Source organism: Megascapheus bottae, chromosome 21 (assembly GCF_031878675.1).
Source record: "Megascapheus bottae isolate mThoBot1 chromosome 21, mThoBot2.hap1, whole genome shotgun sequence".
NCBI classification, from domain to species: domain Eukaryota; kingdom Metazoa; phylum Chordata; class Mammalia; order Rodentia; family Geomyidae; genus Megascapheus; species Megascapheus bottae.
In genome coordinates this window covers 39,411,274-39,435,238 of record NC_143529.1, presented here as the reverse complement: position 1 = coordinate 39,435,238, position 23,965 = coordinate 39,411,274, and the positions used below count along the sequence as shown (strand labels likewise).

Here is a 23,965-nt window from a genome sequence, read left to right as displayed (position 1 = left end):
GAACCACAGGGGAGGAACCACAGGGGAGGAACCACAGGGAAGAACCACAGGGGAGGAACCACAGGGGAGGAGCCACAGGGGAGGAACCACAGGGAAGAACCACAGGGAAGAACCACAGGGGAGGAACCACAGGGGAGGAGCCACAGGGGAAGAACCACAGGGAAGAACCACAGGGAAGAACCACAGGGGAGGAACCACAGGGGAAAAACCACAGGGGAGGAACCACAGGGAAGAACCACAGGGGAGGAACCACAGGGGAGGAACCACAGTGGAGGAACCACAGGGAAGAACCACAGGGGAGGAACCACAGTGGAGGAACCACAGGGAAGAACCACAGGGAAGAACCACAGGGGAAGAACCACAGGGAAGAACCACAGGGGAGGAACCACAGGGGAGGAACCACAGGGGAAGAACCACAGGGAAGAACCACAGGGAAGGAAACACAGGGAAGAAACCACAGGGAAGAACCACAGGGGAGGAACCACAGGGAAGAACCACAGGGGAAGAACCACAGGGGAAAAACCACAGGGGAGGAACCACAGGGAAGAACCACAGGGGAGGAACCACAGTGGAGGAACCACAGTGGAGGAACCACAGGGAAGAACCACAGGGGAGGAACCACAGTGGAGGAACCACAGGGAAGAACCACAGGGAAGAACCACAGGGGAAGAACCACAGGGAAGAACCACAGGGGAGGAACCACAGGGGAGGAACCACAGGGGAAGAACCACAGGGAAGAACCACAGGGAAGGAAACACAGGGAAGAAACCACAGGGAAGAACCACAGGGGAGGAACCACAGGGAAGAACCACAGGGGAAGAACCACAGGGGAAGAACCACAGGGGAGGAACCACAGGGAAGAACCACAGGGGAGGAACCACAGGGGAGGAACCACAGGGGAAGAACCACAGGGGAGGAACCACAGGGGAGGAACCACAGGGAAGAACCACAGGGGAGGAACCACAGGGAAGAACCACAGGGGAGGAACCACAGGGAAGAACCACAGGGGAGGAACCACAGGGGAGGAACCACAGGGAAGAACCACAGGGGAGGAACCACAGGGGAGGAACCACAGGGGAAGAACCACAGGGAAGAACCACAGGGGAGGAACCACAGGGGAAGAACCACAGGGGAGGAACCACAGGGGAGGAACCACAGGGAAGAACCACAGGGGAGGAACCACAGGGAAGAACCACAGGGGAGGAACCACAGGGAAGAACCACAGGGGAGGAACCACAGGGGAGGAACCACAGGGGAGGAACCACAGGGAAGAACCACAGGGGAGGAACCACAGGGGAGGAACCACAGGGGAGGAACCACAGGGAAGAACCACAGGGGAGGAACCACAGGGGAGGAACCACAGGGGAGGAACCACAGGGAAGAACCACAGGGGAGGAACCACAGGGGAGGAACCACAGGGGAGGAACCACAGGGGAGGAACCACAGGGAAGAACCACAGGGAAGAACCACAGGGAAGAACCACAGGGGAGGAACCACAGGGGAGGAACCACAGGGGAGGAGCCTCAGGGGAGGAACCACAGTGGGGAACCACAAGGTAGCTCACAGCCCCTGTCTTCCTGGCCACCACGGTCTGACAGTTCCAGATTCTACTCTCGAATAGAAGCACATCAAATGGAAAGTAGCCAAAACATACAATGAAAAAGCTCAGACAGACAGGCTGGGCCTGGGGCTGGCTGTCAAGGGTGGGTGAGAGGTGCAGATCAGAACCTGGGCAGCAGGGTCTCTCTTACCTGGGGTGGGGTCTCCGTTTTCCCGATGGACTTCTTGCCAGGACCCGAAGCTGTCTCTTCCTCTCAGTGCCAGGGTTGGTTTCCTTTTAAAATGTATTGACATGAAATATCCTGTTTGAATGGTCCCAGGGTACGTGGCCCCCATTGCTGACCTCCCACATACCCAGTCAAGCTTAGGAGAGCCTGACTATGCGGGGCTGGGATGCCGGGCAGACAAGGGGCGATCCTAGACAGCTCTTCCTCTACCTCCCCCGTGGTCAGGCCTGAGCATGCCGTGGGGGCAAGGCCTGGCTACCTGACACGCCGCCCACTGTGTGTGTGTCCACTGGGATAGAGCAGGCTGGCAGTGAGCCCCACGCAGGACTGAAGGTCTCCCGGGGCTCTGCCCCTCTTCCTGTGTGAGGGTCAGTGCTGTGTCATTGGGCTGTACCGTGCCCAGGGTCCATGCACTGTGCCATGGCTCTTTATGCAAAATCCTCTGTGGCTCCTGGTGCCACACCTCCAGGCGGGGCAGCAGGGATGCCAGCCTGGCTGAGGTTGCCCACGTTTCCAGAGAAGCAGGCGGATCTTCTCACCCTTTGTGCTCCAGGGCGTGTGACCCTGACATTTGGAAGTGGCTTTTCCCACAGCAGACCTCAGGGTAGGGCAGTCCTCATGTCACATCTTCTCACACTCCAGAACCAAGTTCATTGGCTATCTGCATTTCCTCAATTGATGACACAGGCTGACTTGAACAAACACTGAACAAATAAACCCATGCTTTCTCTCTGTGTTGAATCTATTTAATATCAACTTAAAGTTCAACAGGAGGATTTTTAAATTCCAAACCCTCACATCTTCTGGGATACTGATGAAATTCCAGCTAACTAAAAGGGCATCGCGGACCTGACTGAAGGTCACTGGCGCACAGAGCATTTCCTTGGACAGACGTGAAGGTCACCATCTGGTGGCTATGGCCGCTCAAGCTACTCCAGGACTGGCATCTAGACTTGTGCCTTTCCCTGTGAGGCAGGGGCCTTGCTGCCCCTCTGTCCCTCCTTTGACCCACGTGCGGGGGCTCTAGGGGTCTGCACAGTGACGTGCAGCTGGTCTTCAAGCCTCCCCAGACCTTGTTGCCGATCAGGTAGTTCAGGGCAGGACTGGCCCACAACCCCTGGCCCTGACACCAAGTCCTCCCTTAGACCTCACTCCTGGGCCGCAGACTGCCAGGCCTGCCCTCAGGACATGCCGCCACACGCCTGCCTCTCCAGACCCAACGTCTGCAGAGGACACCTGCCTCGGCAAGGGTGGGGAGGCCCCTGGGAGTCTGGGCACAGCCCCCGAACTCCAGAAGGCTAGCACTTGAACGCCACCTGACTTGTGTGATCCTCGCTGGTTGACGTGGCAGTCATAGGTGACCCAGTCCGGTGCCACCCACGCTGACTTCCTCCTGCCCACACTCCAACTTCCTCCGGATTTCCACTCTGATTCCTTCCTGATTTCCACTCCGACTTCCTCCAGTTTTCCACTCCGACTTCCTCCAGATTTCCACCCTGATTTCCACTCCGACTTCCTCCAGTTTTCCACTCAGACTTCCTCTGGATTTCCACTCTGATTCCTTCCTGATTTCCACTCCGACTTCCTCCAGTTTTCCACTCCTACTTCCTCCAGTTTTCCACTCTGACTTCCTCCAGTTTTCCACTCTGACTTCCTCCAGTTTTCCACTGACTTCCTCCAGTTTTCCACTCCGACTTCCTCCTGATTTCCACTCCGACTTCCTCCAGTTTTCCACTCTGATTCCTTCCTGATTCCCACTCCGACTTCCTCCAGTTTTCCACTCTGACTTCCTCCTGATTTCCACTCCTACTTCCTCCCGATTTCCACTCCGACTTCCTCCAGTTTTCCACTCTGATTCCTTCCTGATTCCCACTCCGACTTCCTCCAGTTTTCCACTCCGACTTCCTCCTGTTTTCCACTCCGACTTCCTCCAGTTTTCCACTCCGACTTCCTCCAGTTTTCCACTCTGACTTCCTCCAGTTTTCCACTCTGACTTCCTCCAGTTTTCCACTGTGATTCCTTCCTGATTTCCACTCCGACTTCCTCCAGTTTTCCACTCTGACTTCCTCCAGTTTTCCACTCCGACTTCCTCCAGTTTTCCACTCCGACTTCCTCCTGATTTCCACTCCGACTTCCCCCTGATTTCCACTCCGACTTCCTCCTGATTTCCACTCCGACTTCCTCCAGTTTTCCACTCCGACTTCCTCCAGTTTTCCACTCCGACTTCCTCCTGATTTCCACTCTGACTTCCTCCAGTTTTCCACTCCGACTTCCTCCAGTTTTCCACTCCGACTTCCTCCAGTTTTCCACTCCGACTTCCTCCTGATTTCCACTCCGACTTCCTCCTGATTTCCACTCCGACTTCCTCCTGATTTCCACTCCGACTTCCTCCTGATTTCCACTCCGACTTCCTCCAGTTTTCCACTCCGACTTCCTCCAGTTTTCCACTCCGACTTCCTCCTGATTTCCACTCTGATTCCTTCCTGTTTTCCACTCCGACTTCCTCCTGATTTCCACTCCGACTTCCTCCTGATTTCCACTCTGACTTCCCCCTGATTTCCACTCCGACTTCCTCCTGATTTCCACTCTGACTTCCCCCTGATTTCCACTCCGACTTCCTCCTGATTTCCACTCTGACTTCCCCCTGATTTCCACTCCGACTTCCTCCAGTTTTCCACTCCGACTTCCTCCAGTTTTCCACTCTGACTTCCTCCAGTTTTCCACTCTGATTCCTTCCTGATTTCCACTCCGACTTCCTCCAGTTTTCCACTCTGACTTCCTCCAGTTTTCCACTCTGACTTCCTCCAGTTTTCCACTCCGACTTCCTCCAGTTTTCCACTCCGACTTCCTCCAGTTTTCCACTCTGACTTCCCCCTGATTTCCACTCCGACTTCCTCCTGATTTCCACTCCGACTTCCTCCAGTTTTCCACTCCGACTTCCTCCTGATTTCCACTCCGACTTCCTCCTGATTTCCACTCCGACTTCCTCCTGATTTCCACTCCGACTTCCTCCTGATTTCCACTCTGACTTCCTCCAGTTTTCCACTCCGACTTCCTCCAGTTTTCCACTCCGACTTCCTCCTGATTTCCACTCCAACTTCCTCCAGTTTTCCACTCCGACTTCCTCCTGATTTCCACTCCGACTTCCTCCAGTTTTCCACTCCGACTTCCTCCTGATTTCCACTCCGACTTCCTCCAGTTTTCCACTCCGACTTCCTCCTGATTTCCACTCCGACTTCCTCCAGTTTTCCACTCCGACTTCCTCCTGATTTCCACTCCGACTTCCTCCAGTTTTCCACTCCGACTTCCTCCTGATTTCCACTCCGACTTCCTCCAGTTTTCCACTCCGACTTCCTCCAGTTTTCCACTCCAACTTCCTCCGGATTTCCACTCTCACTTCCTCCTGATTTCCACTCCGACTTCCTCCAGTTTTCCACTCCGACTTCCTCCAGTTTTCCACTCCGACTTCCTCCAGTTTTCCACTCTGATTCCTTCCTGTTTTCCACTCTGACTTCCCCCTGATTTCCACTCCGACTTCCTCCAGTTTTCCACTCCGACTTCCTCCTGATTTCCACTCTGACTTCCTCCAGTTTTCCACTCCGACTTCCTCCAGTTTTCCACTCCGACTTCCTCCAGTTTTCCACTCCGACTTCCTCCTGATTTCCACTCCGACTTCCTCCTGATTTCCACTCCGACTTCCTCCTGATTTCCACTCCGACTTCCTCCAGTTTTCCACTCCGACTTCCTCCAGTTTTCCACTCCGACTTCCTCCTGATTTCCACTCTGATTCCTTCCTGTTTTCCACTCCGACTTCCTCCTGATTTCCACTCCGACTTCCTCCTGATTTCCACTCTGACTTCCCCCTGATTTCCACTCCGACTTCCTCCTGATTTCCACTCTGACTTCCCCCTGATTTCCACTCCGACTTCCTCCTGATTTCCACTCTGACTTCCCCCTGATTTCCACTCCGACTTCCTCCAGTTTTCCACTCCGACTTCCTCCAGTTTTCCACTCTGACTTCCTCCAGTTTTCCACTCTGATTCCTTCCTGATTTCCACTCCGACTTCCTCCAGTTTTCCACTCTGACTTCCTCCAGTTTTCCACTCTGACTTCCTCCAGTTTTCCACTCCGACTTCCTCCAGTTTTCCACTCCGACTTCCTCCAGTTTTCCACTCTGACTTCCCCCTGATTTCCACTCCGACTTCCTCCTGATTTCCACTCCGACTTCCTCCAGTTTTCCACTCCGACTTCCTCCTGATTTCCACTCCGACTTCCTCCTGATTTCCACTCCGACTTCCTCCTGATTTCCACTCCGACTTCCTCCAGTTTTCCACTCCGACTTCCTCCTGATTTCCACTCTGACTTCCTCCAGTTTTCCACTCCGACTTCCTCCAGTTTTCCACTCCGACTTCCTCCTGATTTCCACTCCGACTTCCTCCAGTTTTCCACTCTGATTTCTTCCTGTTTTCCACTCCGACTTCCTCCCGTTTTCCACTCCCACTTCCTCCTGCCATCTACTTTGATTTCCTCCAGTTTTCCACTCTGACTTCCCCCTGATTTCCACTCCGACTTCCTCCTGATTTCCACTCTGACTTCCCCCTGATTTCCACTCCGACTTCCTCCAGTTTTCCACTCCGACTTCCTCCAGTTTTCCACTCCGACTTCCTCCTGCCATCTACTTTGACTTCCTCCAGTTTTCCACCCTAACCTCCTCTGACTTGCACTCTCACTTCCTCCTGTCATCCACTCTGTCCTGCTGACCTAGAGTGTCCCTCACATCCCGCTCAGGCTCCCATCCCAGGGCTGCAGGCCTGTGCAGCGTCTGTGGGGGCTGGAAGGTGGGATCGCACCTCTTCCCACAGATGGAGTAGGGTGGAGTGATTTGAGGGCCACGTTAGCCCTGCTGCCTGTTGTCCCGGTAGTGACCATGGCTGATCTGTGATTCTGCAGTCACAGAACAAGGGTGCACACGGGAAGTGGCGTTTCCTGGGGGGTCTCTGGTCCCCCAGAGACATGAGATGGCGGGCGGAGTGTCTTAGAAGTGCCATAGACTCCAAGCTGGAAAGTGGGTGCTGCTAAGACAACTTCCAGACAGGTGACCTGTGGCCTCAGCCAGGCTGCTTGCACCAAAGCCAGCATGCCAAATGCTGTGGTGTCCCACCAGAGGCCCAGAATGCAGTAACCTGGCAGGCCGAGCTGCCACATGGTTTTTGTTTCTGTAAAAATGCTCACCTTGCTCTACCACCCGTGTGTGGTCGTGTCCTTGTGGTTACTGACTGGACATCGAGAGGTGACAGCGCACGAGGATGACCGCCTGCGAGTGGTGTGTACCTTTAAGAGCGCACGGCTGGGCTGCTATTGAAAGGACTCCAGGCTCAGTTCACTGAGTGCTGGTGACTCTATTGCTGGGGGATTCAGGGCCCCCCAACGTGGCTGGATATTACAGTGTCATCATGATTTACATTTTTATGCCCTTGATAACTCCCAGAAAGCCTGACCAAATTTTGCAATAGAATATTGTGTACAGACGAGCCTTCCTTGAGACAAAAGGAAGTTTTACTCGTGGTTCTTTTGGCTAATTGAAGCCATGTGTTTGGAGCCGTGGTAAGCTCAGATTCCGGGGCCACATACACAGTGATACCTTTTCCTGTGGGAACACTGTCTCATGGGTATCCTTCTGGCATTTCAGATCCGTTATATATATTTTTTCATCCTCGGGGAGGCTGTAAGTTTGACTATACAAAATTGGATATTACCTCTTTTGGATTGGCCAGATATGTTTGTCCAGAGCCCCTCAAGATTTTTCTGACTGAATATTCCACTCTGTCTTTACCCCACTGAGCAGGTCCGACCTCTGAGTTGTTGCATATCACAGTGCAATGGTTTACCCAGCATGGGACCCGACGCAGAGGCCTGACCTTACACGCTGCACGAGCAGTCTGAAGAAGCACCATCACCATTACAAGGACACTGCATCCAACCCATGCCCACTGTCCCGCAAGCATCGCTCGGCTTTTTGAGAAAGTGTCTTTTTCATCTGTCCCCAGATAGAAATGGGTGCTGCTCTGGTTCCAGCCATATTTTTTTGCCAATCTTGGGGCTTGAACTCGGAGCCTGAGCACTGTCCTTGGGCTTTCTCAAGGCTAGAGCTCTACCACGTGAGCCACAGCACCACTTCTGTCTTTTTCTCTGTACGTGGTACCGAGGAATCAAACCCAGGGCTTTGGGCATGCTTGGCCAGCACTCTACCACTAGGCTCCCGGCCCTGACCAGCCATTTTCTCCACGCCCTCCACCAGCCTCACCCACTGCTGGGCAACTCAGTCTTTGGTTGTTGGGGTTTTTAGTCCTCAGTCCCTCCTGACCCACAGGAGGGATAGAGAGAGAACACGCCCCGACCAGGACAAGCCGAGAAAGGAGAGAGCCGACTGACCGCCTGCACCCAGCCCTCCCTTGCCGGAGGTCAGGGAGACCTGTCAAGGCAGGAGCTCGTTTATTGAGGAAGTCCATTCAGCTAATACAGGGTACAGGAGCTTATCAGCACAAAGGTGGGCAGGGTGGGGCAGGTCCACGTGTTTACTCTCACTATAGGTCTCAGCAGAGAGTGATAAAGCAATAACACATTCGTAGCCAATGGTAATCACGTCTCAGCAGAAAGTGATTCACAATACCGACGATATAGCTCAAAGTGAGGCATGGCGTTCATATGTGACAACTCATTTCTTTGTGTGGTTATCTTACTCAGTGATGCAGATTCATGGGCCAGCCTGACCCTGCACACGGCTCCCAACAGTTGGTGGCTTTAACAGATGGAGAGGTAACAAGGCTCTGGTGGTGGCGTCAGGAGCCTTGTCCCTATACCCAGAGGTGGCTTTCTTCCCTAGGGAGTAGGGACATCTCAGTATGGGATTCAGACTCCCAGCTCCCATGCACACTGGAGCCAGGACCAGGCTGTGCACAGGACGCCAGCGCCACCTGCTGGCCGCACGGCTGCCACACGGTGTGGGGAGCAGAATTCTTAGTACCTGCTGGCGTGTGTCAGTGCCAGTTAGATGACCCGGGACCACGACAGGAAGGGAGAAACGAAAGGCTGTGGCCCACAGGCTCTGAGACCTCCTCCAAGGTCGCTGGGCCATCGCCTGCGGGCTGCGGGGAACAAGGTGTGTATGGGAGGCTATGTGGCTGAAGCTGCGCCTCTCATGATGACAGAAGCCAGAGAGACCCGGCGTGGGGGGGGGGAGCCAAAGCTGGCCCCCAGGGACCCATCCCTTCCAACTAGGTCCCACCAAGGAAAGTGTCCACCACCTCCCAGGGGCAGTATCCAGTGGCTGGAGAGGCAGTGCCCGCTCCTGATGTCCCCCCACTTGCCTTTCCCCCATGGCTGCCCTGGGGAGTGACAGGGCCAGAACCCGCCTGGGGAGGCCATGCCCCACCTGGCCCTGGAAAGGCTGTGCAGGGTGGCAGCATGGGCTGGGTTGGGTCTGGCTGTCCTTACACATCCTCACCAACGAAAACCTCAGGAATTGATTCCCAAACCCTTCCTCCAAGGTCAGCCCCTCTCCTGCCCAGAGCTAGGAAAAGATTCCATTCCAGACACTTCTGCAGCCAACCTAATTTTGCAGTGTCACCCTCGAACCTGGGAGCCCGAGCCACGGACATCGCCTGAGCCTGGCACCGCCTCTCTGGGGGAGGTGGTGCCCGGGCCTTTGGCAGAGCTGGAGGGGCCCGTCCCTAAGGGACCCCTGGCTTATACACAAGGAAACTGGCAGAGAAGTCCTGCCCAAAGCCAGGGGTGGGGCAGGACAGCCTGAGGGGAGAGGAGGTGGCAGCGCACAGGAGAGGGTGCTGGAGTCCCCTGCTAGCACAGAAGCCTTGCACAGGACACCGGGGGTCTGCAAACCAGCGTGGGCTCCGACTGAGGCCACCAGAGCTCCTGGGGCGCCCTGAGCCACATGGTGGCTGGGCCGGGTACCCAGGCCCTGGCTGTTTCTCCGTGGCTCTGGAGAACCTCCGAGGGGGTCTGCTCGCCATTTGCAGGGCAGCGGGTGGGGAGGCAGAGACCTGGTCCCCAGTGCCGTCCTCTGTCAGACACGATGAAGCAGCATGTGGCTTTCAATGGACTCATTGTGACATTTATTCTTTCCTTTTTAGAGTTAGGTTACTGTGATTAGAGCATACCATCCATGCGTGTTTAATTATTGTTGCTTTAAAATATTTTGAGAGGTTTCAAGACCCATGCGTCCGTACCAGATTTCACAAATGCTACTATTTCCCTAATTTTTGCATGACGCCTCATTGCAAAATGTTGCAGAGGCAGTGGAATTGGCAAGAGGAAGGACAAACAGATCGATGGGACAGAACAGAGTGTAAGCAGACAGAGCCTGTGGCAGGGAGTGAGAGCCACTTTGGAGCAAGGGTCAAAGGGCGTTGAGCTGGCCGGGCTGGCGGGGGCTGACACACAGGCAGCGGGAGGACAACAGGGCCTCGAGGACACCTTTGTGACCTGTGGATCAAGATTTCTTAGGACAAGAGAACGCACTGGCCATAGAAAAACAGAATCTTGCTCATCAAAATCAACACTGAGAGAATAACGAGCAAGCTGCACACTGGGAGAAATGTTCACAGCACACGCCGTGTGTCCAGCGCTGCTCTGGCTCCTGGTTTACCAGCTCAACACAGACATTTTCTGTTCTTCTACTGAGCAGCCCCTAGGCGGCGACGTGCACCCTCGCACACAGGGCTTGGGCGGAGCGAAGGCGCCGTTCTCCTCCCCTCTCACCGGGGAGGGCTCGGCGTCCTCTACCCAGGGCAGCAGCCCCTCACCTGTGAGCCTCAGGGGCCAGGAGACAACGCCAGAACTACCCCAGCTTCCACCCCTGCCCCTCTTGGCTCCTGCTGGCTGTGTGTCCCAGTTTCTTACTGTCCGGTCACCTCTCTGTTTCTCATTTGTTCTCTTTGGTTAGCTAAGCAGTAAAAACACTTTATCTCCACATAGTAGCTATGATTCTTTCCAAGATTTACGTCTAGCACGTTTCTTTCTTCACCTGGAACAGAAGTGCCATCGAAATATTAAATGCGCAAGCAAAGCTACCAAGCAAGAGATTCATGTTAACTTTATCAGAAGTATGTTGAGTGACGCATGCAGTGTCCATCCATCCGTCCTGTCTCTCCTGCCTGGCTCGCTCTGCCAGGCGCTGCTTTTCTAAAGCTGTGCAACTAAGAGTGAGTACTTATGGGGTCTGCTGTGCTACTTGATGTAAGACTTGGTGTGCGGTGCCCGAAGCAGGGCACAGTACATTTCTCTGCAGAACATCTTGGGCTGTAGACCACAACGTGCCCCTTCTGCTGTGCGCGTGCAGCCGTAGGTGTGTTTCTGTGTGCGTGTGTGTGCGTGTGTGTGTGTTTGTGTGTATGTGTGTGCATCTGGCCTCCTTCTGTCATCTTCCCTTGTCCCCAGTCTCTACTGACCACCACTCTGCTTCTCCATGGACTCGGCGCTGTCACACTCGTGTGTAAGCAAACGCAGAGTGCCTTGGTGTCTGGCTTCTTCCACTCAGCCCAGTGCCCTCCGGGTCTCCTCAAGCTGCTGCAGTGATGGAGTGCCACTCTTCTCCGTGGTGGGTACGATTGTACAGTGTGCATGCTTTCTGTACCCGCTCATTTTCACGCCAGGCTCTTGAGATGGCTGAGTGCATCCATGGGGCTGCAGCAGGCAGCAGGCAGCAGGCGTTGTGACTCACTGAGGAGAAGGTGCTGAGAACCTGGCAGGGTGGGGTGGCTGGGGGGCGGGGTGGCTGGGGGGGCGGGGCGGCTGGGCTGGCTCCCCGGTAGCACCGCCCACCCTGCTTCCCTGCGTGCTGGCGTCTGCAAGACCACAGAGCTGCGCTGGGCTGCACCGCGGACAGGCACTGGAGGCTCACAAGACTCTGTACACGCCACGGGGAGGGGAAGCCCTCACAGGCCATACCCCTGGGGAGTCCCAGGGGTGAGCAGAGCCTGTCCCACGTGTCACGCACACAGAACCGCTTTCCGGTCCCCACTCCCTCATCCTCACAGAGGAAGCTTGGCCTTGCAGGGTCTCCGTGGGCAGATGAAAGAGACCAGCAGGGGCCAGGAGTCCGGATCCTGGAGGGTGTGGAAGCTGGTCACTGAGGGCCTCTGGACGTGGCAGCCCCGCAGACGCTGTGTCAGCAACTGTCTGGCCAGCTCATGGCCACTGAGCCCAGCAGAGCCGTCCACAGGCGCAGGCATCCACGGCGGCCGTGTCAGAAGCCAGGGGCCTCACCACAGCCACCCCGCCAGGGCCTCCTGCTCCCCTTCTGCTCGGCGGATGCTGGATTCTGAACAGGAGAGCAGCGTGGGCCAGGCAGGCCCCGGGCATGGACTCCGGTGCAGGGTCCCGAGGCTGGTCCCGCCACCCAGAGCCAAGGCCGCAGAGCCCCTCTGCCTGGCCTCCGACATGCGGGCGGGCTGTGCACACAACCTCCTCCCCCGCAGCCCAGGGGACCCCGCCCCTCACAGCGCAGTCCCCTTCATCCCCAGGGCTGGCCCGTTTCCCCTTCACAGCCCCAGAGCACAAGCTGGGCTGCTCCACCCGTCCCGGGCCAGCGGTGGCCGGCAGAAGCAGAGCAGCCTGTTCGTGCCCCGGAGAAACCGGTCTCCAAGGGACTCAAGACCAGCCAATGGCGAGAGCTGGGGAGGCGGGGACGGTCCTCAGGTGGCAGTACACCGGAGCCCATGCCCAACTCGCCATGCACAGCCCAGCCCGAGACTCCAGCAGACGGCACCCAGCCCTGAGCGAAGCGGGCGGTGGAGCCAGCCGATGGAGCCGGAGCAGCGAACGCCGGGCAAGGCAGGCCCTGCAGCTCCGAGGGACAGGGATATGTGGCGCGGGGGCCAGGAGGGCCCTGTCACAGAACCAAGTCAGCCAAGGAAAGGAAGCCTGGCGGACGGAAGGGGCCAGCGGCAGGGGCCTGGACACTGCACCCTCCTCATCCCACCCGTGCCAGCCCTCGGGCTGCCCCTGCCCTGGTGGAGGGGGAGGCGCTCCAGACCCGGCCGGCAGCCGCCTGCACGTGGACCCGTCCACCCACAAAGGGCGCCGCTGAGAGACGCTACCCAGCTCCAGCCTCCCCCGGTTGCCGGGCAGCCAGCCAGGTCCCCAGGGGTGGGACAGTACAGAGGGGCTGCCAGGCGACAGGGCCCTGGGGACGCGGAGGAGCGCCGGGCCTGCCTGGAGCCTGGGCTCCCCAGCCAGCACGTCTTAACCCACTTCTTTCCAGGCGATGTGCCGTTGCACCTCGCAGGGATTATTTATGTGCCTGTTTTATTTTGTCCCCGCTGGGCTCCACATTATTTTCCCCATTCAAGACTTCACTGACTCTTAATCCGAATGTTTCTACGCGCGATTCTGGAAATCCTGAGCCAGACAGCTTCCACCCCGGTGCGGCGTCACAGCTCCTGGAAATCGGGAACCGCTCTGAAGGGAAGCTCAGGGCTCCCTTCCCGGTACCAAGACCTCAGCCTGGATGGCAGTGCCCACCAGTGGAGCCTGGCCCAGCCCAGCTGCTGGGCCCAGCAAGTCCCTGCCCTGGGGACGGATGTCCCCCCACCCCCCACAACCCCTGGCTGTCGTCCCCGCTCTCCCACTTTGTCCTCTGACCACCCTTCTCCCCGTTACCCACCCAGGCAGCTGCCACCTGGACAGCCCCCCCATTCTGCCACAGCGGGTGGCTGGGCCTTAGGCAGTCACGGTTGAAGGCCCTGGGCGTGTGGGGCCCTGGGCGGGGGTTGGGCACTCCTCTCTGCGTCTCAGCCAGGGCGCTGCATTTCACTCCTGTGACCTGTTTCTCCAAGTTTACTGCTGGCCAGGAGCTCCTGCCTCTGAACTACTGTGCTTTGTGCCCTGGACGCTTTATGGAGCACAGAAGGACATACGGACATCCTGAGACTCGTGAATCCGGGACAATTTTGTAGGTCAAGAAAAAATCGCACTGTTTTGATCTACTTTTCCTTACGCTGATTTTTTTTTTTTTTTGGCTTGAGGTTAGCACTCTATCACTTGAGCCACAGCTCCAATGTCATATTTTAGCAGTTAATTAAAGATAAGGTTCTCATGGATTTTTCGGTCGAGTCTAGTTGCAGCCTGCACCCCTCAGATCCCAGCCCCTGAGCAGCTAGGACCATAGGCGTGAGTTGCCAGCGCCCAGCTCTCATATCAGATTTCATAACTCGGTGCTCCATATTCTTAGTTTGGACACATTTTCTGATGGCTTTTACGTGTCTGTTTTCCCATGTGAACCTCTGTCACTGCTTTGAATCTAGGGGAAAACTGTAGTAAGCTCATAGTATTTTTTCATTAGCTTACTTCTTTTCAGTACATTTTCCAAATATTCCACGTACGTCCTCTAGAAATGAGAAGCTAGCATGTCTCCTGTCAGTTCTGGGCCTCTGCCCTCCTGGCTGGTGGTGAAGGCTCTGCACTCTGCTGTCTCTGTGTCCGTGGTGTCACGCTCCTGGTGAAAGGAACCTTGACCAGCCTTAACTTACGGCTCATGTCCTCTACATTTTCTGAGCGGACCCTTGGGGAACAGTGTGACGGAGACTGGGGTCAGGGAGAGGTGAGAGGGGCCGGTGTCCACCATGACGAAGAGATGAGAGCGGGCGGTGTTCACAGGGACGGGGAGGTGAGAGGGTGTCCACAGCTCCCTTGGTCTAGACAACCTCACCTCCAGCCTTCTACAGCCCCCTGGTCTATATAACCTCACCTCCAGCCTTCTACAGCCCCCCTGGTCTAGACAACCTCACCTCCAGCCTTCTACAGCCCCCCTCTTCTAGACAACCTCACCTCCAGCCTTCTACAGCCCCCCTCGTCTAGACAACCTCACCTCCAGCCTTCTACAGCCCCCCTCGTCTAGACAACCTCACCTCCAGCCTTCTACAGCCCCCCTCGTCTAGACAACCTCACCTCCAGCCTTCTACAGCCCCCCTCGTCTAGACAACCTCACCTCCAGCCTTCTACAGCCCCCCTCGTCTAGACAACCTCACCTCCAGCCTTCTACAGTCCCCCTAGTCTAGACAACCTCACCTCCAGCCTTCTACAGCCCCCCCTCGTCTAGACAACCTCACCTCCAGCCTTCTACAGCCCCCCTAGTCTAGACAACCTCACCTCCAGCCTTCTACAGCCTCCCTCGTCTAGACAACCTCACCTCCAGCCTTCTACAGCCCCCCTCGTCTAGACAACCTCACCTCCAGCCTTCTACAGCCCCCCTCGTCTAGACAACCTCACCTCCAGCCTTCTACAGCCCCCCTTGTCTAGAAACCTCACCTCCAGCCTTCTACAGCCCCCCTCGTCTAGACAACCTCACCTTCAGCCTTCTACAGCCCCCCTCGTCTAGACAACCTCACCTCCAGCCTTCTACAGCCCCCCTCGTCTAGACAACCTCACCTCCAGCCTTCTACAGCCCCCCTCGTCTAGACAACCTCACCTCCAGCCTTCTACAGCCCCCCTCGTCTAGACAACCTCACCTCCAGCCTTCTACAGTCCCCCTCGTCTAGACAACCTCACCTTCAGCCTTCTACAGCCCCCCTCGTCTAGACAACCTCACCTCCAGCCTTCTACAGCCCCCCTCTTCTTGCTGTGTGATGTATCCACACTTACACTAGACACTGCGTGGTTTCAGGCTTCACTTCTTCTATGCTTCAGTAAGGTAAGAATTATTTGATGAACTCCCAAAGACGTTCAACAGGTGGACTTTTCAGCATCCCCCTACCAAGTGCAACCCAGGTGACCCTCCTGAGGACACGCCCCCACCCACCACACCTCGCCCCACCTCAGGCGACCCCTCCTGAGGCGGGGTCTCTCCTGCAGAACTGCTGCCAGAGCCTTTCCATCCTTCTGTTGGACAGAGCTCAGATGACGCCAGACATGGAAGGATGGAGGGGTGGACGCATGGATGCCTGGCCAGGGGTGAAGGCAGCCTGGGAAAGGTATCTGGGTCGTGGCTGACCCGCCAGCGGGTGTGTTCCCAGGGCAGGGGCCCCCCTCCCGGAGGAGTCGCGCTGGCCAGGTCTCACAGTTCCTAGCCTTGGAGCCTGTGGGTGGCCGCAGGGACGAGGGTGGGGGAGGAGGAGTTGCGGTCCAGCTGGTCAGCCCGTCTGCCCCTCTGAACTCTGACCTCAGGAGCAGGAGGTGAGTGGCCGGCAAACGCCGCCCGTGGGTTGTTTGGAAGCTGAGAATGGAATAAAGTGGGTGTTTCAAGGAAATGAGATGGGAAGGGGAAGGGAAGGGGAAGTTGAACAAAGGGAAGGAGAAGAGAGCAAAAGACGACAAAGAAAGAAAAAACGGGAAAGACAACCTGGGGGGAAGAGGAGAAGCAAGGGCAAGCAGGGAAACCCGCGACGCGGGCCTGGGCCTCCGGCATGAGCACGAGATGAGGAGGAGGTCACAGAGGAGCTGCACAACCAACCTGACCCTCAGGGCTCCCACATCCCACAGGCAGAGTCCACGGCTCCCGAGGTCAGCACACAACAAGAGGCGAAGTCCCGTGATCCCAGTGCTCCATGGTCACACACACACAGACGTGATCCCAGTGCTCCATGATCACACACACACAGATGTGATCCTAGTGCTCCATGATCACATATAGACGTGATCCCAGTGCTCCATGATCACACACACACACAGACGTGATCCTAGTGCTCCACGATCACACACACACAGACGTGATCCCAGTGCTCCATGATCACATATAGACGTGATCCTAGTGCTCCACGATCACACACACACACAGACGTGATCCCAGTGCTCCATGATCACACACACAGACGTGATCCGAGTGCTCCATGATCACATATAGACGTGATCCTAGTGCTCCATGATCACATATAGACGTGATCCCAGTGCTCCATGATCACACACACAGACGTGATCCCAGTGCTCCATGATCACACACACACAGACGTGATCCCAGTGCTCCATGATCACACACACAGACGTGATCCCAGTGCTCCATGATCACACACACAGACGTGATCCCAGTGCTCCATGATCACACACACACAGACGTGATCCCAGTGCTCCATGATCACACACACAGACGTGATCCCAGTGCTCCATGATCACACACACAGACGTGATCCCAGTGCTCCATGATCACACACACAGACGTGATCCCAGTGCTCCATGATCACACACACAGACGTGATCCGAGTGCTCCATGATCACATATAGACGTGATCCCAGTGCTCCATGATCACACACACAGACGTGATCCCAGTGCTCCATGATCACACACACACAGACGTGATCCCAGTGCTCCATGATCACACACACAGACGTGATCCCAGTGCTCCATGATCACACACACAGACGTGATCCCAGTGCTCCATGATCACACACACAGACGTGATCCCAGTGCTCCATGATCACACACACAGACGTGATCCCAGTGCTCCATGATCACACACACAGACGTGATCCCAGTGCTCCATGATCACACACACAGACGTGATCCCAGTGCTCCATGATCACACACACAGACGTGATCCCAGTGCTCCATGAGCACACACACATAGACGTGATCCTAGTGCTCCATAAGCACAATGCATCTTGCTCAGAGTGATTCCTTCCTCGTTTCCCCTCATCTTTTCCAACCATGGGTACGTGTAAGACAGTATCTTAACTATCTTAAAAGCCAGGCCAAGGGCAAGAACAGGGTATTTAAACACCTCAGAGCTGTCACTGTAGACAGTGTCAGCAGAGCATGGGGGCCGGGCTAGCGAGGTCTCCCACTGAGTTCTGCTTTAGCAGAGGAGCCACTGCTCCCCCTATGGGCAGGAGGGCTGGAAGTCGGCCCAGCCCTTAGGATTTTCTGACCTGCCCACAGCTTTGCGGGCATTCTTTGTTATAAAACACGGCTTGAATTAGCAGCATAGAGTGTGCGGTCCGCTTTCTGCCAGGATCCCACTGGCCACTCTATTTTACCATAATGCAAGGAGATTGGAAATTGGAAACAAAAGGCTCTTTTTTTTGTCCTGTTGTGGGTGAACTCTGGGCCTGGGTGTTGTCCCTGAGCTCTTCAGCTCAAGGCTACCACCCTAGCCCTTGAGCCACAGCACCATTTTCTGGTGGTTAATTGGAGATGAGTCTCATGGACTTTAGTGCCCGGGCTGGCTTTGAACCTCGATCCTCAGATCTCAGCCTCCTGAGTAGCTAGGATGACAGGCGTGAGCCACCAAGTCCAGCTTTTTTTTTTTTTAAAGGCTCTTTTTAAAGAAGCAAACACTACTGGAAAATAAAGAGCATTATTAAATATGAGTTGAAAAGAAGATTGTCAAGCTGGGCGCTGGTGGCCCATACAATTTCAGCCACTCAGGAAGCTGAGATCTGAGGATCATGGCTCACAGCCAGCCCGGGCAGGACAGTCCAGGAGACCCTTTAAACACCAGAAAACTGGAAGTGGAGCTGTGGCTAAAGTGGTAGAGCGCTAGCCTTGAGCTGAAGAGCTCAGGGACAGCGCCCAAGCCCAGGGTTGAACTCGCGGCCTCGGGAGCGGCTGGGACTCCACGCCGGGCGCACACCGCGGGGTGCGGCCCGGCAGAGCGCAGGAGGCGCCGGCACCGCTGGACAGCAAGGCCCCGGCTCACACCCCAGCCGGGGAGGACGCGGACCCCACGCGGTGAGCGCGCCGGGACGGGAGGACGCGGAGCGGGTCGACTCTTGGGGAAGGGGGACCCCTCGGACTCCTGGAAACATGGCTGGCGATGGGCCTACGACCCCCGGCGGGCCCGCGGGGGAGAGCGCAGCGGCGGGGCGGAGGCCAGCGCCCTGCGGACAGGCCCGGGATGGGACCCGGGGTCCGGCCGGGTGGGGTGCGGAGGGCTCGCCTCGCGGGCCCATGGTCTGGAGAGGAGCCAGGCCGGAAGGCGCGCGCCCCGCCTCGCCGCGGCCCGCAGCCGGGCGCGGGTTCGGGTCCCGACGTCGCAGCCCGGCCCACCCCCCCCCACGCCGCGGCGGGGAGGCGGGCGCGGAGAGGGGGGCGCGGGGAGGGGGCGCGGACGGCGGGATGGGGGCGCGGGGAGGCGGGCGCGGGGAGGGGGGCGCGGACGGCGGGATGGGGGCGCGGGGAGGCGGGCGCGGGGAGGGGGCGCGGACGGCGGGATGGGGGCGCGGAGATGGGGGCGCGGGGAGGGGGCGCGGACGGCGGGATGGGGGCGCGGGGAGGGGGGCGCGGACGGCGGGATGGGGGCGCGGGGAGGCGGGCGCGGGGAGGGGGCGCGGACGGCGGGATGGGGGCGCGGAGATGGGGGCGCGGGGAGGGGGCGCGGACGGCGGGATGGGGGCGCGGGGAGGCGGGCGCGGGGAGGCGGGCGCGGACGGCGGGATGGGGGCGCGGACGGCGGGATGGGGTCGTGGGGAGGGGGCGCGGGGAGGGGGGCGCGGACGGCGGGATGGGGGCGCGGGGAGGCGGGCGCGGACGGCGGGATGGGGGCGCGGGGAGGCGGGCGCGGACGGCGGGCACCAGCCGCCCCCCCTCCGGTGACGTCACGCCCCCACTCCGCGCGACGAACCAGCTGGCGGCAGCGGCTCGGGCGCCGCGCGCAGCCAACCAGCGGCGGGCGGGCGGGGGCCGGGGCCGGGGCGCAGCCGTCACGCGGCGCCGCCGTCACAGCGCCCAGTGCGGCGGGCGAGCGGCGCAGCGCGGGCTCGCGGACCGCAGCGGCCGGGGCCCAGGCCGGGCCGTCCAGCGGCGCGGAGAGGTAAGGCCGCCCCGCCGCGCGCCGCCCCGCGCCGCCCCGCGCCGCGCCCCGGCCGGGCAGCCTCGCCGGGGTGGAGGCTCGAAGCGCGCCGCGGCCCCGTCCATCCCGCCGCCGTCCCCGCGGAGAACAATGGGCGGATTGGGGACTCGGGGCGTCCGCCCTTGACGCGCGGCACCGGGGCCCGGGCGGGGGGCGCGGCGGGGGCCGCGGGAGGCGCGGCCGGGTCCCGGGAGCGGCCCGGGCGGGGGCCGGGCGCCGTCTTCCTCCGCGGTCCGCGCAGAGGGTGGGGCCGCGCGCTGGGGAGGGGGCGCGGGCGGCCGCTGGGGTGGAGGCCGGGCCGCGGGGCCAGGCTCAGGGCGGGGCCGGGGCGGGAGCGGCGTCTCGGGCGCCCGCGACAGGTGCGGCGGGCGGCGGGCGGGGGCTGCGGGCGGCGGGCGGGTCCTCGGCGGGTCCCCGGCTCCCCTCGCGCTCCATCCGGAGTCGCCCCCTCCCCCGGCGGCGGGGCGGCGGGCGGGGGCCCGGGGCGGCCGCGGGGGCGGCGGGGACGGATCGCCGCGTCACGGCCCCGCGGGGCTCCGCCGGGCCCGCAGTGCCGGGCTGGCGGCGCGGGTCACGCGCGGCGGGGGCGATGCGGAGGCGCCGCGTCCCGGGCGCGGGCGGCGGGGCCGGGGCTCCACCTGCGGCGGCCATTTTGCAGGTGTGGCCGGGCGGCCGGGGGAAGCGCGCCCCACCCCGGGCCATCGGCAGGGCTCCGCGGCCCCGTGGCAGGCCAGGCCCCCGCGGGGCGCCCGCGGCCCCACGCACGAGCCGGCGGGGCTGAAGGGCAGGGCGTCCCGGCCCGCGGGGCCCGCCCGCTGTGCGCCCTGGGGAGGCGGGCGCCCCCCCTCCCTGCGGCCCCTGCTGTCCCTTCCGTGGGCCCCGCCCGTGTCCTCCGGGAGTTACTCCCCGCGGAGGTGAGGGCAGCTCCTCAGGAGAGGCCCCGCGCCTCCCCGGCCCAGCCACACCCGAGGCGCACGGCCGTCACCCGCCGGCTCCGCCGCAGCAGCGCTGTCCCGTGGGGAGAGGGGGCCCGGCCATGCGGCCACGGTGCCTGCGGGGTGGCCTCCCCGCTCCCGAGGCCGCCCAGAGCGGGGTGCGGCCCAGCGGGCGCTGTCAGGCCTGGGCGCAGGGCTCCCCTCCCCCGCCGGCCCGGCCCTCCCCGCCATCCGTGCGCAGCAGGGACAGTCCCGAGAGCCCCGCGGGCCCGGGTGGGGGTGCACACGGCCACCGCCTTTCCGCAGTGCCCTGGCGCCCAGACACAGGGACAGGCAGGGCTGGGCTCGCTGCTCCTTCCCCGTCTCCTGGGGTGCTGGTGGCATCTACATTTGGGGCTATGACACCAGTTTTGGGGGGGGAGGGTGGCAGGAGCTCCCGAGCCCCATCTGGGACTCCCAGCTTGATGCACCCTGCTGAGCTCAACCAGGTCCTGGCCAGTGGCTTGACCCGCTTCCCATCCCCAGTGTGTCAGAGACGCCCTGGCCTCCCACTGCAGGCGGCCTCTGCATAGTGCAGGCCAGGTCCACACCTGACCCAGCAGCAGCTGGGGCCACGCGTCCCGCCCCCTCCCGGCTCACCCTGCCGCCAGCTCCAGAGGCTCCTCACCCTGCAGGCCCTGCCGGGGCGCTGTGTGTGTACCCCACTCAGGTTCATGACTCAGGGCCTGCATGCCTGCCTGGGCTTCCCATCTTGGTCCTGGGCCTGGCCTGCTGCAGTTTCTGCAGCCCTGCCCAGTGCCAGGGCCTGTGTAGCCAGCGCAGTCCTGGCCGGGGAAGTGGGTGGGAAGGGAGGGCCAGCGGACACAGACAAAGCACCGAGAGCCCCCTGGCCAGGGCCACGGGCCTCAGAAGCTGGTCCCTACTGGTCCAGCCCCATTCCAGCTTGAACTGGTGATAACAGAGAGGAACAGAGGCCCCCCTGAGGGCCACAGAGTAGGAATCACAATGCTTCTCTGAGACCCTGTGGGGAGCCAGCTGCCCGGGGAAGGGTGCTGTCCAGAGACGGGGTGCTGTCCAGGGACGGGGTGCTGCCCCACCCACCTCAGGGACCCGCAACCCCAGCCAACAGGTGCAGCTGCTCCTGTGAGATCTGCCTGGCACTGTCGCTCACTCGCCCTAGGAGGGGTGGCTGTGACCCAAAGGTTCTGAAAAAGGCTCTGGCTCGAGCCCAGGTCCTGTCTTGTAAGTCACAAGGCATGTCGTCCCCTCGTTGGTGCCTGGAGCACAGGTGAGGGAACCAGGAGTGCTGGAGTTTTCCTGCGCAGAGCCGGAGGGGGTGGAAGGGTACCTGTGTGTTGGGGGCTGGCACCGGGCTTTGGGGAGGGGCCTGGCAGCCACAGGTGGGAGTGGCAGTCACATGGCAAGACCTACCGTCAGCCAGGCACCACCATCGCCCTGAAAATTAGGCATTTCCAGCTCCTCTGTGCCCCCAGCTGCAACTTCAGGCCCAGGCCACACCCAGCCTGCTGGGGCCCTGACCTCACCGTCCGCGGCCACCAGCCTGGCACCCAGACTCTGGTGGCTTCCCTGAGCTCTGAACAGCACCAGCCGGTGAGGGACTTGGGGTGGCAGAACCTGCTGTGTCAGGACGTGGTGGCTGGCTAGGGGCTGCAGCCACCAGTGAGGAGACAGTGCCACAGGCCACGCTGCTTAAAAGCTGCTTGGTCATGGAGCCAGCGAGCAGCTGCCTCGCGTGACTGCATCAACTGACTCCCCTCTCCAAGGCTGTGGCCTGTCTGGAGCCCCAGCACGGACAGGCTTACCATCCGCCATCAGAGCAGGAAAGAAATCGGGGTCCCTGGTCTGTCCACCCTCCGAGCACTGGCTGTTAGACTGAGGGCCGTCTTGAGGTCCTGTGTAATGGCTGTCAGGATTCTCTTCTTTCTCCCCCCCCCCCCCCCCCCCCCCCGATCCTCCGCCCCCTCTTTCTTGCCAGTCAGTCCTGGAGCTTGAGCTCAGGGCCTGGGCACTGGCCCTGGGTTTTCTCAAGTGCCATCACTGAGTCCCAGCACCACTTCTGGCTTCTGTGTATGTGGTACTGGGGAATTGAACCCAGGGCTTCATGCTTGCTCTGCCCCCGTCAGGATAATCTTCTCATGTAAATGGGCATGTTTGCGTCTCATGGCCTCTACATTTGGATTTTTGTGAGTTGCTGTGTCCTGGTTGGGTGGGCACAGCTGCTGTCTCCAGGCGGGGAGCTCTGACTTTTTTCTTTTTTGTGCTGGTTCTGGGCTTGAACTCAAGACCTGGGCGTTGTTCCTTAGCTTTTCACTCAAGGCTACCACCCGACCCCTGAGCCACAGCCCCAATCCCATGTTCTAGTGATTCATTAGAGATAAGAGTCTCATGGGCTTTTCTGCCCAGGCTGGCTTTGAACCACTTTCCTCAGCTCTCAGCGTCCTGACCACCGGCGTGAGCCAGCTGCCTCTGGCTGGCTTTTCCCTGATGTTTGGATTCTGGTCCTTCTATATCTCATGAACTTCCTCTCTGGCAGCAGGGAGATGATTTTGTTCCCATCTAGGTCTTCCGTCCACCTGGTGTTTACTTTGCACATAGACGGCTCTAACTGTGAACCGTGCACTGTCGAGCCAGGCACCCTGACACCCAGGCACCCTGAGCTCGGCTCATTTTACCACAGGAAGCCTCACGGTAGCCGCCCCTTGCCAGCTGGGGCGCTGTCCACTGCAGCTGCAGTGTATCCAGTGGGCTCTGTGTGGAAGCTTGGCTCTCAGGTGGCATCCCAGAGGGCAGGACATCTTCCGGGGTGTTGCATTTGGAAGGCATGCCGTCCCCGGAGTGTGCGCAGCACAAAGCCCAGCCGCTCCTCTCCTCCTCTGCCACGCCTCTTCTTCCAGACCGGCTGCGGCCTCGGTGCCGGGCTCTTCTTACACATCTCCTTGCACACCCTTGAGATCTTGAGAGGTTTATTTTCCCCACAAAAGGTCATCGTGTTTTTTCATTTATTTGGATTTTCTGTAATCTCTTTGTAAACTACTCAGCATAGAATTTTATGTAGCCAGGCGCGGTGGCTCCCGCCTGTAATCCTGGCTACTCAGGAGGCTGAGATTTGAGGATCAAGGTTCAAAACCAGCCGAAGCACTCTTATCTCTAATGAATCACTAGAAAACCGGAGGTGGGGCTGTGGCTCGCTGTGGCTCAAGTGGTAGAGCCCAGCTTTGCGCTGAAGAGCTCAGGGACAGTGCCCGGACCCCCCATTCAAGCCCCACCACTGCAAAAAAAGTTATCTGTGTCTCTCCGTTTGTGTGCAGTACTGAGACTGGAACTCCGGGCTTCCCGGCCCTCTGCCGCCCTCCTCGCTGTCTTCGCTCCAGCTGGCCTCCCACTCAGCGGTCCTTTGCTTCTCCCTCCTGAGTCGCTGGGATGG

The 23,965-nt window shown here is 59.5% G+C and overlaps 1 protein-coding gene across 1 annotated transcript in view; it reads left to right on the top strand.

The window, feature by feature from the left end:
- The first annotated feature begins 19,467 nt into the window (after window positions 1-19,467).
- The window catches only part of Kif1a (kinesin family member 1A), an 81,662-nt gene continuing 77,164 nt past the window's right edge, over window positions 19,468-23,965 (top strand). Inside the window, exon 1 of the mRNA XM_090355179.1 lies at window positions 19,468-19,546. The gene's annotated coding sequence lies outside the window, so the exon portion shown is untranslated. The remainder of the gene's footprint in view (window positions 19,547-23,965) is intronic.